Source organism: Pogonomyrmex barbatus, unplaced genomic scaffold, assembly GCF_055798465.1.
Source record: "Pogonomyrmex barbatus isolate J1 unplaced genomic scaffold, ASM5579846v1 scaffold2, whole genome shotgun sequence".
In the NCBI taxonomy this organism is placed as follows: Eukaryota; Metazoa; Arthropoda; class Insecta; order Hymenoptera; family Formicidae; genus Pogonomyrmex; species Pogonomyrmex barbatus.
This window is the reverse complement of record NW_028297116.1, coordinates 13,113,812-13,141,785: the sequence shown is the minus strand read 5'-3', so window position 1 is coordinate 13,141,785 and position 27,974 is coordinate 13,113,812. Positions and strand designations below refer to the sequence as shown.

Genomic DNA, 27,974 nt, shown 5'->3' with positions numbered 1-27,974 from the left:
CATATTAATGTTGAAAATGCAAGGTATTGCAAGAAATACGCAGAGATTATCTGAAACAACTCATATTTACGTATGATATAAACATAAGAATTCAAGATATGTTGAAGACTTATTGATGTGTAAAAGTCATGTATGTCGACACTATATTTAGCGATAGTCGCGGGCCTGGCCTGATGGCGGTAGCATTGGAAACCCTGAACTACTACTATACTATCGAGAGGAGAAGAGGGAGTTAACGAAGGGGATATACATCTAGGGGGAGATATCTATTGCGTCGACCTCCCACGAATGGAAGGGATGAATTTGCGCCGCGACGTCCGCGCAGGGGTGCAACGACGCCGACGCAGGGTCCACGGGTATCCGGAACCGCGGCCGGAATGCCCGCACCCGCACCCCATTTCGATTCGTCTCGAGGGTTGAGGATGCGTTTACTCATGGCCAGCCGCTTGGTCCATACCTACCGACGGTCGTAGCCGTGGAGTCATAGCGTAGAGTTTCCCACTTACTTCGGCATCTTTCCTTTGTTTCTCGTCGCGTTCACCGTCACATAACTTCGTTAGCGGATTTCATTCTCCGTCCGTTGCGACTGAAATCTTATCTATGTGACCTGGCAATCCCGACTCCAAATATCTTAAAGGTAAGCTCGCGAAATGTATATATATATAAAAACATTTCATAACATAAGTTTCTTAATCCTGTTATGGTCTCTAATTCAACTATATATTTAAGATTTTTGGACAAAGAAATGGCCTGAGTATGTGAAATTCATTATTTTTAACTTAATTTTATAACGTAATTGAAGAATCCAGGAAATACATGTTTGTATCTTTTATAATAGAAATATAATATATAAAATACGTTGAGACAAAAGGGACCATAGCAGGGGGATAATATCATTATCTATCATTATTCCATGACCGAAATTTGTCAATAAGCAAATTAAATAAATTATAAGATGGATATAAGACGGATGTGTTAGTTAATAATAGCAACAAATGAAATTTACGTATGGATAACTATCGAACAGTATTTAATATTATTCAGTTTTGACTTGAATTGTTTTTTTAATCACTAGCAGAGTCTTGTATCGCACTTCTCGATTATTGACTGACTGGTCTGATAATTTGTTTAAAGTGGAACAGCGATAAGAATAGTGTTGTTATCTTGTGAAATTATCATTTTCGCAAGTCTTCGATTACACAATCGACGAGTACTGTGTATTTCACTTCCCGTACGCACCTCGCGAATATATAGGACGGCCTATATCATTCATTTATAATATTACCTGACAATGTTCTTTGTTTTACATTCAAGTTGGTTCATTGTAAAGACTTGTGTGATTTATTAGCAATTTATATGTATCTCAATATATTTTCAACATGCCAGTCGCTGCTGCCGCTCACATAGAACATTCTCGCAAGCGATAACAACCGCGTGGAATGACTTTATACCTGCACAAAATTGTCCCGCCGTACATTTCATGATCATTTAAATCAAGGCTATGTCTCATAAATTTAGGACGTATATGAATTGTCTATATGCTCTCCAAGTGCACGCGATTGACATATTATATGTTTCATTTCCCGAATTTGCTCAGTCCGGGTGTAGCGCTTGCGCGAAATTCAGATATCGTCATTTTGCGGCATATGACGTTCATAACAGAAGTTAATGGTTCGGTTTATCGTAACTCTATTTAACTGCTCACGTTCGCATAGTTCGGTTCGTTTTCCCCCGCGTGAAATAAAGCAAAATGAACGCAAACGAAACGCAAATTGGGCAATTGTTGTTTGAAAATAATTGTGTTATCGCAAATAATTGCATTCTCACAGGATTTATCAGATTAATTTTATTATTAATAGTATTTTTTAACATTTTAAAATATTTGTTACCTGAATTATCTGTTTAATAGTAAATAATTTTCTTGTTTCACATTGCTTACGTATATTTGTAATACGCGGTACGAATGACAAATTATTTTCCTTCAATACGTGTAAATATTTAATATTAGATATATTGTGGGACAGTAGCAAAACTTGAGTCTTGTATGATAGAAAAGTAAATATCACAAGAAGAGTGCACAGTCTTTTAGACTTTCCGAATTAAAATTTTAGAATCTTTGTGTAATACTTTAAACAATTTGATTTTATTTACTTGACAAATTTCATAGGAATTTCATTAGAACAAATTAAATAAAATTAATTTAAATAATTATTTCACCAATTTATTTTTACTATAATCGTTGAACGTGAGTATTTGATGCTAATTTTAATTTATAATGAAAAAATTTCGTTGCTCCTTTTTAAATATATTTTTTTCAAAAAGTTTCTAATAATTGTTTTTTTCAATACATAGACACAGCAAGTTTATTTTTTGTCATAATTTGTCAAAATACAAGACTGATCTTTTCGAAAATGTGACTTTGGTAAAGATTAAGAGTCTTCATCTAAATTTTCTTATATCTTCTTACTTCAAATTTTCATTTTACTAAATTTACATAATATTCGTGATCATTTCCGGCAACATGACAACTGCAGTCTTTCATAAAATGCAAGACAATTGTATGTTTGTCTAAAAACAGTATTGTGGTAGATTCGTGACAAAAATAAATGCTTTAAAGGAGTAAGTTTTATGATGAATCTTGAGATAATGATGATTGTACGTGTTAGAATTTCTATAATAAGAAGAAATAAGAATTTTAGAAGAAGACTTAGAAGAAATAAATCTAAATATTATCATCTTTCTTTATGTTTAAAAAAAAAAGAATAATTTTTTATTTTTACTTATTTTTATTTATTCTATCATTCATTATTTTTTATGTAAGATGTCTCTTACAATATCTTTACAATTGTGTGTCTCCTACATAATCTTTATAATTAACCATGTTTTGTATTTTTAAATAAATTTAACTTTTAGACAGTTTCTTCTAATTATTATCACCTGGTACAGAAATTAATTTAACATAGAAGGGAAACAAGCAGGTTTTAATCAGTAAAAGTGAAACAAGCGTCGCATACATAAAAACTGATTCCGAAATTAGGTAGGGTGGCTGTCACGTGTTCATTATGATGGCTGAAGAGTGACAGGTGGACCTTAAAAAACAAAAGGCTCGTGTACGGTTGGTATTTTCCATTCACCGCAGACACTCGTGGCCAAGCGGCGTGTAACGGCAATAATGAAGTTGCACGGTTATGTTAATTGAGAAGTTAAACAGAAATAGGAGCATTAAACGCGTTGGCCCGCAGGGTTCGTTGATATCCGGCGATGCAGTTAATGCTCATTCGGTTACGTGATAAATGCGCGCGAAGTCCCAACATTACGCCTTAAATCAGCTCAATTGAATGTTGACGCGCTTTGTTCTTTTACATCGTCTCTTAAAATGCTAAATCTTCAAACATGTACATCTGATTTATTAATCGTTAATGATTTATTAATCGTAATATGTTTTATTTCATCTCTTTAACATTATCACTAATACAAATCACGTTACGTATTTTATGTACATGTCATGCGGATTTTTCATTTTTGTTTTATCAAGCGACAGATTCTAAGTTTGTACAGTGAAAAATTGCAACTGATAATCTCGTATGAATTCGTTGCACGCATGTTTCGAGAATAGTAATTGCGTGCATATTTTAACATAAGTTTGAAAAAGAACTTGTCGTTACAGCATGTCATGACATATTTGTCGTGGTGTTTAATAGATCATAAAGGACGCTTGAGTGTCATAATAAATATAACAACTCTTGATGTTAGTAAATGTTTGTGTCATTGCTTTGAGTATTGCTTTGAGCATTGCTTCTACAATATTGAATAGTAACACTAAAAAATTCATGTGAACAGTAATTAGTTCTATATTATATCTTATAGAAAAATGTGTAGTTTTAAATTATATATAGTCAATTTTATATAGAAAATTTATATTAAAGATTTAGCTAATGTTAATCAAAAGTTTCCTCTGATAAAAAGTCTAAAAATCAAGTATATCCAGTATATCAAATATATCAAATAGTATAAAAGATGCGATCATTTGAAGTGAGTCTTATTAAAGTTCAATCCATTAAAGTTCATGCCTAGATCAGCAAGGATAGCAAAAAATTTTTACAATTGGAAATAAAACAAAAGCATAAAAAGACATAAAAATTTTTGACATAAAAAGTACATTGCAAAAATCAATTTTGCCATTAATTGTTATAAATAAATAATTTTTTACATAAATAAAGAACAATTTAAGAAAAAATTATACAGATTCCTTTAGTACTTTTAATACTTTTAGTACTTTTTCCCGTACCATCGATTAGCGTAATCAGGTTTTCTCTCAACTTTTAATTAATAAAATTGATTTTTGCAATGTGCTTTTGATGTCAGAAATGTCTTTTTATGCTCCGGTTCTATTTCAATAGTTTTTTGGCTATCCTCTTGGATTTTAATGTGTTAAACACTAGCACTTACTTCAAATGTATCTTTTATATTATTGATTTTTAGACTTTTTGTCAAAAAAAAAAACTTTTGATTAGCACCACGTAAACTAAAACATATTTCAATTTCAGCCAATTTGATCGAAGCCACTTTTTTCATATAAAATGTGCGGGGTTCTTTGAGAGAGATAATCGATACTTTTTGTATATGCAAAATCATTTGCAGTTTGTAAAATCTATTTTAAATAACAAATTGATCTAATGGAGGTGTTTCAATTATTAGGATATAACTAATAAGTGTTAATTATCTTACTGTACGTATATAAGAAGTAAGAAGAATATACAGTGTAATTTAGAGAAATAAAAAGAGAGAAAGTCGAGGAGAGAGGAGACGACCAGATCAGGGGCTTTGGCTGGCTGTGAGGATCGATTCGCTGCTTCCCTGCGCGAGTAAACCGTCAAATCTGCTCTCCTGTATTTCTGCTTCTCCCTTTCCCTCACACACATGCCGCTCTTTTTCTCCGCCCTCGAGCGCTCTCTGCTTCTTAACAACCTGCTACACCGCGTGCTGCTGTGCTAGATGTTTTATTCTCTTTGTGTCGTGCTTTTCAACATTCTACAATAATATTCTAGAGAAACACATTTTGGCCTTTGTACAGAGAAATATGATATCTATTATTTTGCAGAAATGAAATTAGAATGAATAGATATGGAAAAAATATTACATTAAACGATAAAATAATGATTAAAATATATGTTAAAAATAATTATCTAAATTTTTATTACAATTTGTCTTTCTGTATCATGTTATGTTATATCATCTGTAAAATCGTTGTCATGAAATGAAATATCAATAAGTTATAATTTGCCGTGTTACGTGTAAAATGCATAAAATGTTACTAATACTAAACATATAACTCGATACACTTCTATTTTCTATATAATACATATAAATATTATCAACAGTTTCAAGCTGTTAATGCCATTAATGATAACACAATTTGTTGAATAACGTGCTCGATTATCTCGCCAAGTGTTAAAACTAATTTAAGACGTAAGAAGAATTTATTTAGTTCTTTATATAAAAAAAACTTTTGCTTGTGGGGAACAGCCGCGCTTTTTGAAACCTTCTGTACACGAATACGTAGGTGTGGCTTGTGTGACATGAGACAGAACTAGCTCGTATTTTACTTTGAGTGTCAGACACGCTCATGATCTCGAACTCTGCGTGAGAGCGCTCTGTCTGTCGAGAATAAAAAAAAAAGAAGAAAGCGGAGGGGAGGCGCTGTTCATTTCGATGATGGCACGAAGAATGGGATTTGTGCGGAACGAAAGTTCAAAGGAAGATATATTTGTTATCGGTCGCGTGATTCCTATTAAAACTAATTTATAAAAGCCGATGACTTTTATATTACAAATGTGCTGCGGAATTGAATCAGAAACTGCGTGAGTCAAGTTTTTCTTTAGCGCTTTTTTTTAGCTGTGGTTATACTTTCAAATATTAAATATAGACAGAACATAACATTTGATAGAAGTTAATTAAACTTTTCAAATTTCATAAAATTTTTATAAAATTAATTCAATTAACTTAAAAAAAGTCTTCAAAAAATTTTAATTCATTGTTTATCTATCTTTCTTCCTACTAATTCAATTTTTATTATTGCAAAGTAAACATAAATAAACATAAGTTGTTTACTCATTTTATTTCATTATGATGATGTGTGTGTATATATATTCGATGAAAAATCGTATATATATGATTATATATATATGATTTTTTATCATTATTATATATATGTATATGCTAATGTATTTTATACACACATATATATATATATATATATATATATATATAAAATACATTAGCATATACATTTAGCATATGAACATATCTTTGTGTACATAGTTCTATACTATGTATTTATGAAAAATTATATAATACTGTATGCTTTTTAAAATTACATGTATTAAACACTACAATATCTAATAGTCGAGCCATTTGTACCTCTCACACATAATCGTAAAAGAACCACATTTTATGTAACAAGGGATACTAGATTTCTTTCAGGATTTAAGGAAGTAGTCGATATTTTAGGTTTTCTCATGTGTGAAAAGTGCCTTCCTGTTAGATCTCCGATTTCAAAAGCGAGAATTATCTTTACCTCAATGACGACGGTTTTACAAATTCGAGTTATATACTGTAACAAATATGACGCCTTAAATAGATTTTCTATTTTACTTGTGATAAGATGACATTAATCATTTAAAAATTACATGTATATTTCGATGAAAAAGTAATAAGTAATATAAACGTAATATATGGCATACTATACTTTTACTATTTATCTACTATCTCTATATATATATATATATATCTATCTATTATTTTATATATGTATATAGACACAAAATATATTTGTAATATAATTACATAAATATAAGAAAATTGAAATTAATAATATGCTTTATTTTACATAATTAAATAGAAAATATTTATAAAATTTTACGTCATAGGAAAAACAAAAGATATTTTATTTTATTAAATTATTATAAAATTAATTCTTACATATACACAAAAATCTAATTGTCTAAAACAATATAATTTTTCAAATCATAAGAATTTTATTAAGAAAATTTATTTATGAAAAAACAACATTTAATAAACTAAATAATCGAAAAATAATATATCTCTCCACAAAACACAGTTATATTTATTTTATGAAATAATATTATTTAATTTAATAAGAATAAATTTTTTATAAAAATTTTTTATAAAAATTTTATTTACAAAATAATCTCTATTGTATTAAAATTTCTATTGAATTTTTCAAAAACAAAATTCTATAATTATTCTATAACTTTTATAAAAGAGAAAAGAATTTTTTTTAAGAAAAGAATACATATGTACTATTTGCTATACAGGGTGTTCCGCGAGACTTCTGCCACCGCTCGTAAAAAAATAGATGGAACCGAGAATGAACATAAACATCCCATACCATTTTGCGATATTCGCAATAATAATCGAGATATTAATTAAAAAAATCACCGTATATAGCTCGGCCTATCAGCAAACGCAAGCGCATGGTAAAATATTCCCGCCCGGCGATCATTATTGATAGGTGTGTGAGGAATTGTTTACTTCAAGCGACAAGTAGCTACACATAAGCCGCTTGAAGTAAACAATGTTATATATTTCGCGGTAATCTATGTTTTTCTTATGCGCCCAGTATATCGCGGTATTCGAGCCAAAATTCTTGGCTAGTAGGGGAAGGGGGGGGGGGGAAGTTCCGCTTGCTCGGCTAGGCGCGCCAGAACAGAATGTGCTCATATCGAGTGGGGGATGGTTGCGTACCGGGAGTGGTGCGGAATTCCGGGCGTTCTTATACCGGCTGAGCGTACCGCAGTTTGCCAATGGTGGGGGTCAAACCGTATCGAGTGGTGTTCGAAAGGGGGGCCGGGAGGGTGGAGCGTGCAGTCTGCGCGGCGGAACGACCGGCTGAGTGCGCGGTACGTCCCATCCAGATATCATGAGCCTCGTTTCACCAACGTGGTCCATTGTTATGTGCTCGAAAAGTACCGGCGGAGTACATTGTTGGCGGCACGCACGCGCGTACGACCTCCTTTGGTGACCTACGTCGTCGATGTCGTCCTCATCGCCGTCCAAGTTTCGTACGCCGAACGGCTGCCGGCCTTTTTGAAGATTCCACGAGAATTGCCAGACCAACTATCAATGGTCGACCTTCGCGGCGGGATACATTGTTCACTATTTCTTTTCCCTTTTTCATTAAATTCTTTCTCTATCAATCGCCTTTTTATACTTGTATTATCTATCAACAAACGCGTTATTTAATTGATTTCTTATTCTTTCTCATACTTACTCGGTTGTCATTGACGGTGAAGAATCTCATGATATCCGGTGAAAAGATTTGATCGTAGCACGGCTCCACAAAGTGATATAATGACCCAGTACCTTTTAGTGCTAGTGAGAATTATTATGTAGAGAACGAACGATATAAATCATAAGGTCACAGTGAAAGTGATTAAATCATATCTGCTATAGTGTCACTTTAGCAGACTTAATTTGTTAAATTTTAAAAAACTACTCTACTGGAAGATTCTATAACATCTACTAGATGACACGCTGAAACTTAAGGTACGATATAGTGTTTTACCTTTCTCGTTGATCACGATTTTATTATCGTAACAAAATGCTAAATTAGATTGTAAATATTAATATCACGTGACAAAAATACTCCTGAATAATAAACTATAAATACACTTAAATACCGTTATATTAACATATATCGCATATATATGAGATATAAATTAAGAAAACTTGTACATTATTTTATATTTGAAAAAATATAAATGTTGAATTTAATACATTTGCATACAAAATCCGCGAGTGGGAAGGTCGTGTAGAAATTGAACTGTCCCAAGCGTGGGCCGCGTCGTAGTCGCCCGTTAGACTTTCCCATTAGTTTGTTTGCTCCACCAATTAGAGAGTAGTTCTCGAGATGGGTCGGAGTCACTATGCAAAGTGTCATCGAATCCGTGTGTATAACGGTACGAAATTTTTAGACTCGCGATAAGAAAAATATACGAAAAGATTCTTTTCGATATTCTTAATTGCTTTTGTTTTAACAAACTTTGATATTCAATCAAGCATATTTTTATTATTACGTATATTATTTTTTACATCAAATTTTGTAACTCTGTTTCTTCTCTGAAAAGTTTTAATTTTGTATTATACTACATAATACTTGAAATTGCACATGAATCATGGTTCTATATGATATAAAGAATAAAGTGTGAATTTTATGTGACTTTCATGCAGGCTATTGCATTTATCATATTTTATCACGCTTTTTGATTTTAGCATAGAATTATGTCGTAATACGTGCGATCGGTTTTATTTATATTTAACTTTGCGATATTTGCAAATTTGATAAGCAATAAACTAGAGAATCATATAGATGGACAATCATATGCTACGTATATGTTTAAAGGCCATAACATGAAGCATTTACTAGTCTATGAAACTGAAAGTGCAATTTGGAAACGATTTATTAGATTTACTTAGACTCACAAGAGCAAATATGATTTGTCTGTTTTTTTTTACATCTATTTGCTAAGAATTAATTTAATTTGAATGCTATAACTATAAGCAAAAATTGCTTTTATATTCAAATTATTTGTTTTTATTTGAATATTGTTCTTAATTATGAAGAAAAGTAAATATAATTCAATATTTTGAATTTGATATTTTAAAAATTATTGTTGAAATGAATTAACATCCTTCTTTAATTTTGCACAAGGAATTTTAACTGTGTTTATATTTATGAAAACTGAGACCGAAAATGTTATTTTGTTTCTGTTAAAACAATTAATAAATATGTGTAGAATGCTCATCTTGTTTGTATGCAGAATCATCAACCACGTAATCATAGTACATAATAATCAATTGCAATTATGACCAATGTAATAGTGCTCACTTGTCACAGACTCCATAAAATCTGGTTATTATTTTACTCATAAATACTTGCTCTTATGTCAATACTCTCCGCGTGTCTTCGTGTATATTTGGTTTTCTGGTTGCATATAATAACTGCTTTTACTATTTAAATAAATAATAAAAGATTGCCTTTATATTTTATCCGACAGAATGTGTTGTTGATTGTTGTTTTTTTTTGTTCTTTTTAAAGCCTATTAAATTGAATATTATAATAGAAAATAAATAGAATATTTTTGTCTTTTGTATACGAGAGTTTAGTAAACCATATTTATAAGTAATTAATATGATGGTTTATTATCATGTTTATCTTTTCATGTTTATCAAATTTATTTTACAATTTTAATTAATTACGTAGATTTTATCGGACAATTATGGCTGTCCGCAGCTTATCATTTTTTACCAAGTATATAAAAATAGGCCTCATAGTCTTATCATAAAGTGATGTCACCTCAAAAATTTCACTTATCTTCGAATATTTTTTCATACATATTCACGAATAAGATATGTTAGAACGTATATTAATCGCTACAACATGTGGTTAAAATAGATTTGACCGAGTGAGTCTAGGAATAAAATTAAACTAGAATACATGAAATCTTTATTGCCATCTATAGAGTAGTAAATAATCCACATTTCGTGATGGAAATTATCTTTAATCTCTGCACGCGATGTTTGTCCATATGTAACTTGATGCGTATATTTAAACAGGAAATTTGTACGTATACATATGCATATTTCCTGCGTTAAACATTCTTTCTCCAACCGTGCAATAAATGTGTCACACAGAGATATGAAATTGCGCAATTAAAACAGATGTAAAGTTTTTTGTACATTAATTATACTGTCACTTGTTGTCAAAAGAAAATATAAGTTCTGAGAATATTCAAAAAGGATGTCGCAAAAATAGAATCCTCCTAGACACATTTTTAAACACATTTTAAAGATTTAGCCGTATTAGTGCGTCTAACTCATTAATTTCGCTATTAAAGAAATGTCATAAGAATATTTTTAGTGTTAGATATAGATTAGAATGCAGTAAAAATATAAAATATTTGAATAATATCTGTTGTGCTGTTAGTATGACGTCATTTCGGAATGAGCACATGTTGCTTCCAATATTCCTAAGTTTCCGAGTTATTTCATTCAGTCTTGTATTTTTGTGTCTACATGATGAAATGATTTGCACGCTTCGGCCATTCAGTAGTGCACATACCTATTTAACTGGTATCGGTAATATATTTGTAGCTTCAATCTCCTATGGGGTCATTCATGAGGATTTAAAGTCAATAATCTTGTTACAACTCACTACCGTTCACTTTTAAGAGAATAGTATACATAACCTCGTGGTAAGAGACACGATAAACCTTAAGTGTCGGTTTGCACGGTAATTCCTTCCTCCGCAACCATTATGAACGGTCGTTATCACATTACCTATTGACCTTATGAACAGGTGAAAGATGATTCGTGCCTCTTATTTGTCACATTGAAATCTCAAAATGAGTGTTGACTAATACAACTAATTAAACTATACAATATGCTGTTATTAAATATGTAACTACATATGCTGACTACATTTTATTTAAGTAATAGGGTAAAATAAAAATAGGGTAATCATTGGAACAATAATTTAAAATAATAGACGATTAAAATTATTTTACAAATACTTTTACTTTAATTATGAATGAATAGGTGATTTATTTTTAATTTTAATATAAATTTGACAGAAATATATGTAGAGTATCATAATTTTATAATTTTAATTCAGATTTAATGTTTTATAAATAAAACGAAAAGTCTTGGATATAATATATCTGAGAACAAATTGTTGTTATAAAATTATTTATTTCTAGTTAAATTTAATACGATAATTATTTATATTTTATATAAATAATATACACATATATAAAAAGACCGCAAGATATAATTATTTTCTCGGTTTCTTTGATTTTCAAATTTTCAAAAACTACTATTATTTTAATAAAACTATTGACAAAGATGAGAGAATTTAAATTGAAATAAACAGAAACGAAAAATATTTTAAACTTAAATATTGAAATTGCTTATTATTTTTAATTTTATTATATTAAATTCTAAAAAAGTGATATACTATTAGTTTCCAATATCCCATTTATATCAATGCATTTTAACTTTGCTTCCATCGATAGCATACGAAGAGAAGAAAAGCATATAGCTTTGCTATCTTGTAGCAGCCATGCTGAAATCCATGATGGCTGCCTGTGTTTCCTAAATGCCACGCCCTCTTGGATCTTACCAATAGCGTTTGCGAAACTTCATTTGCCATCCCTACCTATAATCCATGTTCCAATGGCAACACCACTACTTTCCGTTTCCGTCTTAACATCTTCTTTCTCTTTCTTTATCAAACCATCTTTGCGGCCATCATGGATGCGTGCGCGCGCATATCTCGTTCACTTGTTCCACAAGCACTGTCATTGTAGATGTGTTTCATCTGATGCTTATAATGTTTTTAAAATTCCTTCATTTTTGTTTATCGCGTGTTAAATAAAGATGAATGATGTTTATGAATATTAGAAATATCAAATAAATACATTTTGTGTAAGATGCCTTTATAAGTGTATATATTAAAAATCTCTCTCCAACTCAATTAAGTTATATATTTTTAATATTCTACTATCAGATCATTCTTTTGAATATGATATTTAATCAAATTTTTAAAATTTAGCTTGATATCTTATATTAATATTTATAACACACACACACACACACACACACACACACACACACACACACACACACACACACACACACACACATACTTTAAACTATTGTTAAATAAATTAGTTGAAAAAATTTGATAAAAATAAAATTAATAACTCAATAATTATTAATTAAAAACAATTGGAATAAATAATTCTCATAAACTATTCATATATATATTTCATATATTATTTTCAATTAATTTATACTTTTGAAATAAAATATACACACAAAATAGCACACAAAATAGCATAAATGATATGTCAGATAACTGATTTATCGACTTATAATATCTACGTAATATTTATTTTAACACATAAGATATATTTTAATGTTATTTATGTAAAATTTATTGAAATATTTTATGTAAAAAATATATTGTATTAAATATTTTATTTTTATTTTAATTAATCAGCAGTAGATAAAAACATTTATGTTATTACTTAGGAAAATCATATAATGTTTCTGCTGGTAAAGAAGGAAATGTTCGCAATTTCTGTATCGACACTTCAAAATTTCTTGTATCTACTGAGATGTTAACCATTTAGTTACGAAATAAATCACCGTTTCTAGAGATGCTAAGATACTATATATTGGTTGATTAACGATTTTCTTATGTTATTTACAAAATATGAATTAATGATTGATGATGGTTGAAGAGATTATTTATATAATTATCTGAATATTGTCTGAATAACAGTTTTTAATATACATTAATTCGATATAATACAAAAGATTGAATTTACAATAACAAGATATATCTTTATCAATATCTTTAGTACATTTTTTCTTTCTGAAATAACGCACTAATAATTTTAAGATGAAGCGATTTATATTTAATTATACATTGGTTACATATTATGACACGTAAGTCAAAAAATAAATCAAGGAATAATGTTAAATATTAATGTTAAATAAAAAAATAAAATTTACATATTTTAAAGTAAACTGAAGCAATAAAAGATAAAGATAATATAGCATACTATCGTATTAGTGTTGAGACCAGGGTCGAAATTCAACTATTCATTTAAAAGTGTTCCATATATGTATTGTTATTTACATAACAAACATATATGGAATATATATATATATGTATACTTTCAATTTAATATTAAATATATTTTTTATTTTAGTATTATATAAAATATTATGTCTAAACCAATGTTTAGACATTGCTAAACCAATTAAACTTTATACTACTTATTAACTTATGCACGAGTTTACGAAATTTTATATATAAAACACCTTACATTTAAAATTAATTTGTACATATGTATGTAAATTTTTTCAAATCTTTATGAAAATTAATGGGATATAATTAATGATAGCAAACACACTGTGACTATTTTATGCACATAAAAAGATATTAATTTGAAAGAAATGTACATGTTATTTTAATTTACAGAAATATTAATTCCCTATAGTAATATAAATATACAATTTTTTCTGTATATACTTCTGTATATACTATTGAGGCATGTAAAAATAAAACGGAGCAATAATAACAAGTGAATCGATGATTACATTTTTATTAAGGAATTCACTTGTTATTATGGTTCATAATTTGCGCGCCGTTGTGTTTTTCTCTTGTATAATGTTAGCATATAATGCACATTATATAATGCATAGAAAAGTAGCTAAATAGCTATCTTTGCGCACATGCTATTTTAACTGGTGAACACACCAAGTTTTCAATCCGTGCAATGTACGCATGGGTTTTTAGACGTGTGTAGCGAACCGACTAACTAACCGGCATGTGCGAGGATAATTACCATGCTTGTCGAGTACGATGTAGCCGACATTATCAGACATTCGCCTGGTCGATGGTTGGGCATGTGTGCGCGAACGCGTCAGCATTCACACACGTATACACACTTGTGTATATCGTATCGCGCATTTCGAAAGAGCAACGTAGGGAGAAGGAGAAAGGCAGGCACGTTCTGCTGCCTCGTACGTCGCGTCTGCGGTAGGAGGGAATAGCACGGGGAATGAGAAACGTAAAGTCGCGGTGGGGCACGAGAGGGGGAGTGCAAGGCGTCGGGTTTGAGAAGGGAATTGGTTGGAGGAGATGACGGGATGAGAGGAATGAAAGAAAAAGGAAGAGGTAAAGGGATAGAGATGGAAGATTCCAGCGAGTCTATGGTTAATTTGTAGCAGTGCGTGAGCACCTCTACGTTTCTCGTATATATTTTTCTGGTGTATCGTGCAGCTACGTTTGCGCGTGCACGGTGTATTTGTGATTCCCACGTGCTTTATGTCCCGTGGTTTCGCGTTTGCGCGCCGCGATACGTCAGGAAGCGAACGACTACGGGAGTGACGGCAGGGAGCGAAAGAGGGAAGTGGGGACCACCCAGGAACCGCGAGCGCCTTTCTTATTCGCGTATTTCCGCACAACGATATCTCAGGGTGTTCTCCTTCTTTTCTCAAGCTCGTACCTCATCCCTTTGCCAGTTTTGTACCTCCAACAAAAAAACCAACGACTCACCGAGATGGATGCTGACGCTAAAAATTGGTATCTTGACGATGTTTCGAGGAATGATACATACATTATTGTGTAGGAATATAATTACACGATGCAAAATCGAGAAATTAAGTTGGAAACGTTATAAATTTCAGTTGGAACATGAATTCAAAATTGCATATACAGTCGATAAGTACTAAAAGGATATAGTTTCAAAAAATACTAATAACAGAACAGCATTTTATCTTAGAATGAATGTAAAGATTCATCGTCATGTATAGGAAAATTAACTGACAACTAGTATTTATTTCAAAGAATGCAAAGATATGATATGTTATAGATATATTTGTTTTTTCTATTTTATAATTTTATTTTCTAATCAAATTTATACGAAATTAAAAATTTTTTTCTTTACAATTTTAGAAACATTTCAATTTTGTAAATACAAAGACATACACATTTTATTATGAATTACAATTCCACTACTCTGCTTTTTTTTATTTTTTTATCGTTTAACTATATCGTGCCCATAGCTACCATCGATTTCTGGGCATCGAAAGCGCGCATGCGCGGACAGGGATAGGAACTCCCTCGCTTGCCGGTGTTCTCACATTCTCCCTCCAACTAACATCAGTATTGAAGTCACTAACACCTTTGTGAGAAAGTTGCACGATTCAATATTTATGATGTAAATTTGAATGCACACAATAAATTTGATAAAACTTAAAATGCATTCACGTTTTACGACTCTTCCCTTTTAAAATTCTTCACAGAGAGAATGTTTTAAGGAAATCTGTTGATGTATTGTTTCTATTAATCACGATTATTTTTCAAGGTCTGCTATAAAAGAACTAATACTGCATATTATTATTATTTTGTATGTTGATATCGTTATTTTTGTATTAGAACAGAAAAGAATTTTTTAACTATTTTGACTAATGTAGCGCTAACGTATAGAATTTAGATAAACGCCTAAATTTGGAATTCGGAATTCAATAATTGTATCAGCACTATTTTATCAAAAGTAATATCAACTTTAAATTTCTCAATGCTTATTTAGCGAATCAGCTAACCCTTTTAACGCTGGTAATCCCTGTACCCTCCATGCGAGCGTTCCATTATCTGGCCATCTTTATTCACCTCCACACTGAGCTCGGGGACCGACAGAGAAGTAGAAGGACAAAGAGAAAGGGCGAGAGAGAGAGAGAGAGAGAGAGAGAGAGAGAGAGAGAGAGAGAGAGAGAAAGGCCGTGAGTGAGAGGCGGAGGATGACGTGAGGAGGGCCAGGATGGATCGAGGTGGGTTTTATGAGCGCGCACAAATCTCCTCATCAAGCTCCCGCAGGATCCAACGCTCGACATGGGGGCTGGAAATTGCAGGGCGGGTTTTGCCATCGCTTCGGGGGAGGAGGAGGGAAGAAGGGTCGTCGGGCACACAAATGAGGCAGCTTGATTCCAATTATTCAGTAAATTAAATACGGGGGGAGTTGGACTTTACGGGCGTTCCTCCGAGTTTCAGCGTTATTGTACAGGGTGGTGAATCTGATGGGGGTGGAGAGAAAGGGTTGAAACCGCACGCCACTATTGTATCTCATTGCGAGGGTTGCACAGGATGAGCTCCGGTTATCTATGGTTAATACTCGTTGTTGGGATGAATATGCGAAGAGGTTCAATACCTTCCTGTTTATATTGTTTTAGCATAGGGGAAACATTCGGTAATCTACCATGACCGTTTTTTTTTTACATTGTTGCCGGGCTCTCTAAAAAATGCACACATACAGAATTGATTTCATAAAACAACTTTCTTACATATTAAACAATAAATGATAAACTAGCAATGTAGCTTTATCTATTTTACTCTTACAAAATTCTTATACGTAATTATTATATGCACAATTAAAATTAATTAAAACAGATTTTTTTCGCAATGTCTAAAATATGCAAAATAATTATCATTACTAAAAATAGTTATTATATTGAGATTGTTCGTGAATATAAATATAATCGTCACGTTCGCGTTCATTCCTAAGTTTTCTGGGCGATTATATAAAAGTTTCCTCGATCACCGGCTAGCTGCTTTAATTCGTATTTTCTTTGGGGACTACGCTTCGTCTTTTACGAGCGCGTATTTCTCTTCCCTATCCTACGGTTAGAAACGAGCTGAGTTTTCTCTCTCCTTTCCCTGCCACTTCTCATCCTGCTCTCCTTTACTCTGCCTTCTTTCGAGTCATCCTTGTGCAGTTCCGTCGAACGCTCATCATTTTCATCCTTCTGCTTGTTTCCTGTTATTTTACCAGCCAGACATTTTAACGAAGGTCTTAGAACTTGTTAGGTAAATGCAATTAGAATGTAAAAGTTAAATGAAACTTTTATAAGTTTTAAGTGTTCAAATATTTTACATAAATAAATCATAGAATGTTGACGAAATTCCCTTTGTTTCTTTTTAAGTATGCTTGTTTGAATTTGAAAATATATAAAAATTTTGTAAAAATATTTCTGTGCACATTTATATGTAGTACACAATCCTATTATGTAGTAGATTTTATTTTGATGGCGGACATAAATTTCAGTGCGTAGCTTCGGATCGCGGAAGCATAAATTGTTTCGAGGGATGTAAGGAGGGTCTTGCCTGACAAAATTCTTCAAACTTGAACGAACATGAAGGAATGCGCAAGGGATGAAGGCGTGTTTAATACTTATAAAATATGAGATGCAACCAGAGACACAGTTGCTCGACTCGACGTCCGGAGGGTGATGTTTCTCCAAACATCGTATAATCGTATTCACGTGGACCCCTTTGACAAAGGGGAAGCGCGCGATCGAAGTCGCGCGGGAGAATTTCGTAGGAGCGTCCGGGGCGGTTCCGCGGTGACTGAAGGAGTTTATAATCCATAACGTTTCCGGCTCTGCGAGGGAGCGAAAGGTCTCTCTTACATCTCCCGAGCGTGAGCAAGGACAAGGAAGCGCCTCGGATTACGGCCAGCTGCATCCGCGTGCATCCTGGGGCGCGGCGAGAGCGACGGGCACAACTAGACTCATTTTTAAAAATGGCCACGATGTCTCGGGATACCATTCGCGTTCGAGCTGGAAGCTCGTCCTTTCCTTTGGGTTCGGGCGATAAACACTCAGATTATCTGCATCCTGCTTAAAGGTGGACGTTTTTCGTTGGAGCTGCTTGCTGGTTGGATCGGCTGAGAAACCGGCGTTGCATTCCATTCGGTGAAGCACTTGTACACGAACACACAGACCGTTTGGAGTGACATGAGTACGAGCTGGCAGCGTCGTATATTCGGAAGAATATTTCCGTCGGTGCGCGCCTATATGCCAACGCGATCACCGGCCGGCGCGGTGCTGTACATCCACAAAATTAATGCGTCTTGTACTGAGATACGTGTTAAAGATACGTGTATCTTATATATTTCTTCTTTCTTTCAATTCTTTCTCTATCAAATTTAAATCTACCCGTGTATCTTAATTAGATTCCAGATTTTTCGATGAATTATTCTTTGTCCCTTGCCGAAATTATTAATTATTATTGCGTGTAATAAGAAGAAATGCGAACTTAATAACTTTTTATGATATTATTATTTTGACATCAAATCACATTTTAGTATTAGGTTTTATTTTCATCTCTTGAGAGTAATTTTAATTAATCGGTCCAAAACGTATGTGATGCATAATTGTACTTAAAGAGAAATATATTATCGTTGGAAAGATATCATTCGCAGAGAGAAGTCCGTTAAAAACTCGCGCTCACGCAAACGAAACTCAATTTTGTGAGCTTCCACGGAAACGTTCATCGGTACGTTCAGGATTATGGCTGCACACACAACAATATCTTTGTCAGACATTTCCATACTTTTCCTATCGCTGACGAGGTTCTTGGATTTTTCGAATATTCCATCAACGTACGGAAGTCGTATATTACGAACCGAGAATGTACGCGTTGCGAGGGTCTGAAGCGTGCTTCGCATGCTGGCGATTACTTTTACCTTCGTCCTTTCGTCCTAGCAGGCGATAAACGAGCAAGCGGTCCTACCTTTGGCCTGCCCTCCATGGAGTTCTAGGTCCACCCTTTTTCGTTTCCTCCTATCCCACCGTCGTTCTTTTCCTTTCCCAGTACACGTTTACCTGTATTCTTAGTGTCGAATCAACCGATTGGTAGTCGATTGCTAATACTCAAGACTTGCGGTTGACAAAAATATAACGAGCAATATATCTGTTCATATAAGTTTCGTGTGTGTGTGTAACGTGTAATAAAGTTAGATTCCACTTATTATTACTAATATCAATATATTACGTAAATAAGAGTCAATATATATATATATATATATATATATATATAATACTTATACGTTTGTTGTATATCTGATTTATTTTCTTCGCAGAAATATTTCTAACTAGCATTTTGATTTAAAATAATGGGTATAATAATATATCATATGCTTTAGATAATGCAGTACGTATCAGAGACTGAATAAAACTGAAACAAATACTAATTTAAAAAAAAAAAAAATTATCTGTAGATATAAATCTTTTTTTGTAATTATCCCCTTAATTGTTTTGTTGTTACATTCAATTGCTATTATTCAATTGCTTTGTTAGTGTATTATTTTAGAATGATTTGATTTACTTTCCAGTTTCTTTGACCTGCTCTTATTACATAAACTAATCTTGCAATCGCGTAGATCTGGCGCCAATAAGTAGACTACGATGGATTGACATAAAAGTAACGTACGTCTTAGGCGCCGTCTACTGTCGTGATGGCATTATGGTCTTTCGATTTATGACGTCACACACGAAAGGATGATTGCTTTTTGTGATGAGTAAATGTCGAGGCGAAACATTAGATAAAATGACTAAACTTACTTGACACACCAAACGTACAGTAGGGGAAAAAGCTTTATCAAATTGTTACTTAGGAATGTCATGGACATTACTTCTAAAAAATAGACATATTTTCTCGAAAAGAACGAAGAAATGAAGGATGTTTCATCATATTCTTGTCTTTTTGCATTAATATATTTTACCAATTTTACATTAATGATATTGAGCATGTTACATTTACTATTCACATTCACACTTTATAAATTTTCCACAAATTTATACATATTACTTGATAATTAAATTGATTCTATTAATATTTAAATGCTAAATTATAAATAATTTGCAAAATCTGCATACTATAGAAAATACATTAAATAAATTTAAATGAAATTATTAAATTATTGCCCTCTCTGATCTGTAATTTCATAAATATATAATTTATATGATTTTTGAAACAAATATTTTTAGTTACATATTGATTAGTTATTGACAGCTACAATCTATTAAAATTTCAACTAATAAACGTAAAATATCACGTACTTTTTAGTTACATCATATGCAGCCGTCGGTACATGTCGTGAATATACACATTTGTAAGCAACACGTAATATTGTTTATGTTTTTCTGTAATAAATTCTCGTAAAAATATTTTACTGCAACCACATTATGATATATTCCAATTAGAAACGCAAATGAATGTTAAGTTATACGATAGCAAATAGCGCGTGCCAATCGTCGTCCGTCGGACAGCGTTGAAATGGTAGCACAATTTTCAGTTTAAAATATCTTAACTCTTTTTGTTTATTATCGATGGTATAATGCAAATAATAATTTTGTAAATAACGATTTTGCAACATTATAATCAAATATTTTTGATAATATACTATTATTAAAAAATATACGTTTGATGTTTAATGTGTATTCTAAATTTTTTATTTAATATTACTAGAACAAATAATTTTATAATAAATTAATTATATTTTTGATGTATGATGTATAAGCAATGGTTCATATTAGATCAGAATAAAAAGATTTGTTGTGTCGCATGACGGCATTTTGCTTATGACAAATGAAAATTAAAATTAAATTTACTAATATTTTTAAACTAATTAAAATTAGTTTCTTATGTTCATAAAAAACATAAAATATATTATTTATCATTGGCTATAATTGCAATAACATAAATGTAATTTAACTTAAAGTTTATATTTAAACATTATTTAGATGTTCAATAATTGTTATTAATTCATCTATTATGATAAATGTTTTTAAAACTTGCAGTTATTTGCAATTAAACAAAACTTCATCAACAGTATTTCAAAAGACGCATATTCATATGATGGGGAGTTTGCCCCATCAAAAACACTATGTTGAAGGCTACACGGATCTAGAAATCATTATAAATCACTCACAAATTTTTTTCCTCCTTTACAAAGGGTTTTCTTCCGCCAATACTCCAATTTTTTTCCAATGTCCCGCATTTACCGAAGCGAATAAAGCTTCAAGGACTCATCGTAGTGACATTGAGTTGATTCTTTTCGTCTACATGTCTTACCGTCCTGGGAAACAGTTCTCAGTTTTCGTTTCGACAGCACGGCATACTGACGGTTCTTTACATTACTCTTTAGATTTTAATAAAATATTGTGAATATATTTGTGTATGACAGAGCGTTACTAACCATGTTCGCCAACGCGGTCAGATTCCGACGGCTTTCTTGTCGCTTCTTTAGTTTGTCAACGATATTTGATATTAAGGTAATTTGTTCATTCAAATTGAATTATCAATGAACTATCAATATAAATTTATTGCTTGATTAAGTCAATGCTAAATGAACAATATGTTAATACGTTATATTATTCATTGAATGACTTTTCATTAGAAAAGTTCTTTGAATTTTTATCATTAAATATATTTAGATATTGAATGTCTAAAAATACTTAAAAAAATAATAATTAAAATGTACAATATAAAACAATATAAATTTTAACAAGTAATTATATTAATTTAAAAAAAAATAGACATTTCAAAGCAAATGTCTTTTTAGATTGAGCAATGAATTTTTATTATGTAAATTGTTCTAAAAATAATAAATTAAGTTATTAAAAACAAAATGAAAGAAAATTCAATTATCAAAATTGAATTAGAATTATTATTATAATAGATTGTAATGACAATTAACAAAATAATCTGTATACAAAAGTCCTGTATTTCTTAGTGTTTAATAAAATTAAAATATAAATATAAAAAATATATTTTTTACAATAATAATAATTTTATCTTAATAAATTTGACATTCTTGAAATAAATGCCTATATAATTATGATTATAATAATAAGTGGTTATTAATTTGTGAAAGTAAATAATTAATATTTTTAATGTTTAAAACATATGTATTTTATCGTTCTTCTCACACAATTAAACGTAATTTTTTTTAATTAAATATAATTGTTATTGAGTGTATACAAAATTTGGATCCGATGCATGGAAAAAACAATAAATCGTATGCAAAATTTATCGATAAACACCGATTAGACATTGAGAATATTCAAGCGTGTATTAATATTCAATTTTTATTACAGGATTCCTCATGTGGCGAAGAAGAATTATTGCCATTGGTTCACCACCCCACTTGCGGCTTATCAAAGGTAAATGTGTACACTAAGAAATAATTTATAACTCAGCCATACAAGGTAACGGAAAGCGATCGCAGTTAATTACAAAGAAAGAATTGATTTCTACCTGCTCATTCATGCGAAATAAGAAATAAGAATTACAATATTCCTTAACGAGACAAGAATACGTATGCTATCGAACAAATGATATTGAAATACGTATTAATTAATGCTACTAATTGGGATATCATATTAATAATTCAAACTCTTCTTAATTATTTGTCTTTTAATTACTGATATGAAAAATATTCTGTGTAACTTGAACATTTTATATATTCATCTAAATCTATAATCTAAATATATTTATATATATATATATATATATAGAAAATGGATGTAACAGAATAAAAATATTAATTTTTTGATAGTTATTATGTTTTTGATAAAAATTTATAAATTCAATTAAGATGAAATAGAAATAATATTATATACGTATAAGTTAAATTATGAACAATATTTAGTTTATATGGTAAAAAAATAATTCTAGAATCATATAAATATATATGACTTAGTAGAAAGTGCAATTTTGCAAAGGGAATTTGTGTGCAATACAGGATAAGGCGATTATTCGATTCCTTCTTTGAAGGAAATTATAGTAATAAAGAGATAATAAAGAGATACAACACACATACACAGATAAAAAGAGAAATCGTTATTTCTAACAGCAATTAGGCAGATAGGCAGCGAAAACTGAAAAAAGAAGATTGAGAAATATGAACGTTTACAATAGAAATTTCCTAGCAAACACATTAAACTTTCTAGCTAACGCTTTAAAACTTTCATTATATTCCATTAAAGTGCTCGATAGCAAACGCATTTACGTAAAAAAACGGTATCTTTTGTCAAAGATTGAGATAGTTTTTTTGAACAAAAATATCGATACTTTTAAAATATATGCATTTAAAATAGTAGTTATATACAGATCAATAACAAGAAGAATTCAAATTTAAATTAAAAATTGTATATAATTTTATATATATAATTTTGTATTTATTTTTTCAAATTTTGACATGAAAATTAGTTAGAAAAATATTTAGTACTAAAAATTAAATTTTCTAAGAAATGACTTTAAGTTTAAGAAAATTTTTCCGTTTGGAAAAGAGTAAAATGATATGAATATCTTTACATCAAATATTACGATGTGTAAAAACGTCATAATATTTTTTAAGCAATCTCGAAATTATCCCGATAAGCGGATGCGGCTTATTTATAGCCGCATCTTTCCTCCAGTCGTATCTTTCCTCCCCTTGGTACTAGAATCATTAAATTAATCTGAGGAGCAGAAATATATGACTCATCGAATTGCATTACTATATTACAGAAGATTTAATAGCATGCCTTGAGACATACCTGGTTATAACATTGCTAAAAAAATATTATGACAAGTATTTAGAAATAAACATTCGTTCCGCGAATACGATGAAAATAATCATTTTTTAATTTTAATGAAGCGTATATAATACGCTTATTATTAATGTTTGACAATACATTTATTCATTACGTATATGAATTAATTTGAAAGAGCTTTTCAATTTCTATTCCTACAAATTTTGATCCTGCTCTTGTTCTCTATCTTCGAGATGCTAAAACGATCTTATCATCAATTGACGCGTCGGCCGCGCGATCGAAACGCGGTACGGAGTGCAATTTCGTTTTGTGGCACACGCGTATCACGTTCAACGTGTTGTGCGTCTCCTCCTCGAGAAAGACCATCGACCATTATTTACGCCCGCGCGCGTGAGAGATCCTCGTTTTATAAGGTGATAAAGGCGAGTCTCTCCAGCGCGACTCTCATTTTCTCTCTCTCGCTCGCGCTCGCGAGAATGGCGAGAAGCGGCGCTGAAAGTGGTCCAAGACACGCGAACCAACATGCAAAACCTGGGCACTCTTGGTACCGAGTATATGCGCATACACGACCGTCGGACGTCGCACTTGCACATCGTAGGCTGAAGATCGCTTAAAGTGTATTCATTACGGCGGCTCTCGTCGGCTCTCGCGAACGCGCGGCAGTCGGTTCTGCTTGTCCCTCGAATGGCTATCATGAAGCCATTAACTTTATTATACCGAGCCATTAACTTAAATATTACGACTCGCGTGTCGCGCAGCTTCGAGCTCTCTGATTTATCACCCGGGAAAGATCGTGATGTAACTTAAACGTCCGGTACGTTTTTGTCACGCCCGCCGCCGTCGCCATCGTGTTTCACCTGTCATTGCCAAGAAGCATTGACAAGAAGAGAAGAGGTCTTGGTGCTTGATGTTACGACTACATAGCACTGCGCGATCGGAACTAAGAATGACTATGTTATTCAATATCCGATTAGATCATCAGGCGTGAAGTAGCGATTGATTGATTCACACGATTTAGATTGGGAAATCTCGATTGTTGTGTCGCAATGATCTCCGATCATGGGAAAAATTCTTAAACTCGACCGAAAGTATGATACCGATCTTAGGTTTCAAATATTCTTCAGATATATTATTGATAAAAAAGAAATAATGGAGTATGAATGAACAATACAATTAGCATTACTACTTTAAAAAGAAAAGAAAAAAGAAAGAGAAGTATCTGTCGACTAGATTACATCGGACCGGTCAAAGTGAACAAAGAAAGAAACGGGTACCTGCTCAGAGATGGAACCCATAAAAGAAAAAAAAAATCGCGAAAGAGGGTGACATGTTTCGCTGAAAAGGTGGGGTGTCCGGTGAATTTTATATGAAACTCAAGATTCGAAATGAGGATTTACGAGCGGGTCACGAGAGAACACGAAGAAAACATTGTTTCAAATAAGACATCTCCGGACTAACCTTTGAATCTATCTGTCACAATGATCACTTATACTTTGTCTGAAAAAAAGACAGCACAGATAACAGACGCTCCAGGATGAAAGCTAGGAAAGAAGATCACGCGAAGATCCAAAGATAGTTGTAAAAAAGACGTGCGTGAGAAGAAAAAGAATGAAAGAAGAGAATTAAGGCGGGGATAACAGTGATCGGAAGAGGTATGGCGGAGGAGATCGAGAAACAAAGAGCGAAAGAGACCCTGAAAACAAAGATTCGACAGTGGCGAGGAAGAGAAGAGAACCAGAGGGGCTAAGCCAACGAGTATGGCAGAGGAGCGATGGGAAGAGTTTTCCATCGACCCGTGACTATGCGGGCCTATAAGTATGTAAATGGAGTATATTATATTCTAACGCATGTGTCGGTGTGCGCTATTCGAAGATCGCTTCACAGATCAGGGAAGGGCGGTAGCGTGCGCGCATGCGCATCAACATCTTCATGAACTTGTTATTATACCAACCAGCGGGATAATCAAAGAGCGGCTCCTGTACATGGCCGCTAGCCGTAGTTAGCGGCCTTTCCTCGTTTCTTCAGCTTTCTCTTCTCGTCCTTCTGCATGCCGTTCCTCGAGTCGACCGATCGACTCAGTGTATCGTTTTATCGCGGTCCTTCCGCTTGCAATTTACATTCTTGTTACCTTCTCTCGGAGATTTTCCTCTATGGTAAATTCTTATAAAATTGAGTCTATATCTTACATCAGTTATCTTACTAACACAATCTTTGCTTCTTTCCGTTAGATCTGCGTAAAAAGACAGCTATATAATTACTATGGGAAAAAAATCATGTGTTTGAGATAAGCCTTTAATTATCTTTAGTCAATGCTGTTTTTGTTCAGATTTTTATTTTGTTTTCTGATAACTGTATAGATTTTTGAAGAATTTATTTAAAAGCTATACTGTATATATGATATCATTATCATCTAAGCACTTATAAAAAATATTAAATTTTGACCATTAGATATGTACAAAAAAAGATTATATATTCCATATAAATAATAATAAATAATAATTCAAAATAAGATGATAGAATTCTCTGAAACTAGAAGTGGAAAGAATATTAATATTAATTTAATGCAAAAAAACTCGAATTCTTTCTGCATTTTTTAGTTAATAAAATTTTGAAATGACAAATACTTTTTATTAATGACAAATCAAGTAACTAATTGAGATAATCAAGTGCCCGCATACATGATGTTTCGTAAATTTTCTAATGGTGGTCACACATTGATGTAGCAATTTAGAAACCCCCCACTTTCAGCTCACTTTTACACGTTGTACCAAGTATATAAAATCTCAATTTACATGCGTACAAGAGAGATAATTTTATAGTATAAAAATTTTATAGAAACGTTATACAAAACGTTATACAAAATAATTATACAAAACGTTATACAAAATAATTATCATTAAATTATTATTAAAATTTTCTTCAGATGTAGATTAATGTATTATGTAGATTAATCCACAATCGTTAATAGAATTTTTTTTTTCTAAATATCAAGAAGAAAGAATTATTTAATATAAAATTCATAATTATAAAATATATATTTAATATTGGAAATTTTTATTCGAAAAAAGTAATTTGTTTCAACTTTGCTGCAAATGCAATCTTCACCATGATCCTCGTAATTATCTTCACGGTCGTATCACCGCTGATAATATAATTTTCGATAACGCGATTATTTCCCAAGATAGATTAGTCCCCAGTTAAGGACGCAATACGTGACATAATGTAGTAGCTGAACTTCGAACACTTATTCAACGGCAAAATGGCGCGGAATATTAAGACGGTTCCTAATGAGGAAAGTTTTCATTACAGTTGACATTTAAAATTAAAGTGGTCTACCTGTCTATACATATACCTTGTCCCGCTAGGGTTTCTTACCCGATGGGATTCCATGTTTCTACGTCCATACTCCCACCACTCCATGTCTTCTCGTTATATCGACCTTCCGAGCTTTCACAGTGGTGTTTAAAGGCCGAGCGACGGCCATGTTTTCATATCGGTTGGCAGGGAAGATTGCAGGTGTAAGTCGACGTCAGAACTTCATCTTATGACAAAAAGAGTATGCATTGTTCTCGACTAGTTTTGTAAAATTTGTACATTTATGGTTAATATCTCAATTAAAGTTTATTTTTAAATCGTGTGTTGCGTAAATGTTACATGCGTAATATATTTGAATATTTTGTACATTCAATCTTTTTTTTCATTCAATTGATTATTTATTGACGCCAATTATTTGTATTTATAAATGCAAATTACAGCTACATTGTATGTAATACTAAATGTGTTTTAAGAAAGATCAAAAAATTTTAACAAAAATTTAAATCTTTTTGAAAGATTAAGATTGTAAAATTTATAATCTTTGGAAATGGAGAATTTTAACTGTATTTAAAATGTTAGGAATATATAATTTTTTTCATGAATTCTAAGACTATTTTCTCAACATTGTTCCTAGGTTCTAGCTTTTCTCGGCTTCTAGCTATAGGATAGGTGGCTGTTGTTAG

General features: G+C 31.8%; 1 long non-coding RNA gene across 1 annotated transcript; it reads left to right on the top strand.

Annotated features, from left to right (window-relative positions):
- The first annotated feature begins 16 nt into the window (after positions 1-16).
- Positions 17-27,974, top strand: LOC148936681 (uncharacterized). The gene is made up of 4 exons (XR_016139052.1): positions 17-70; positions 488-637; positions 22,537-22,602; positions 27,926-27,974. It is a non-coding gene; the product is annotated as an uncharacterized LOC148936681 (long non-coding RNA).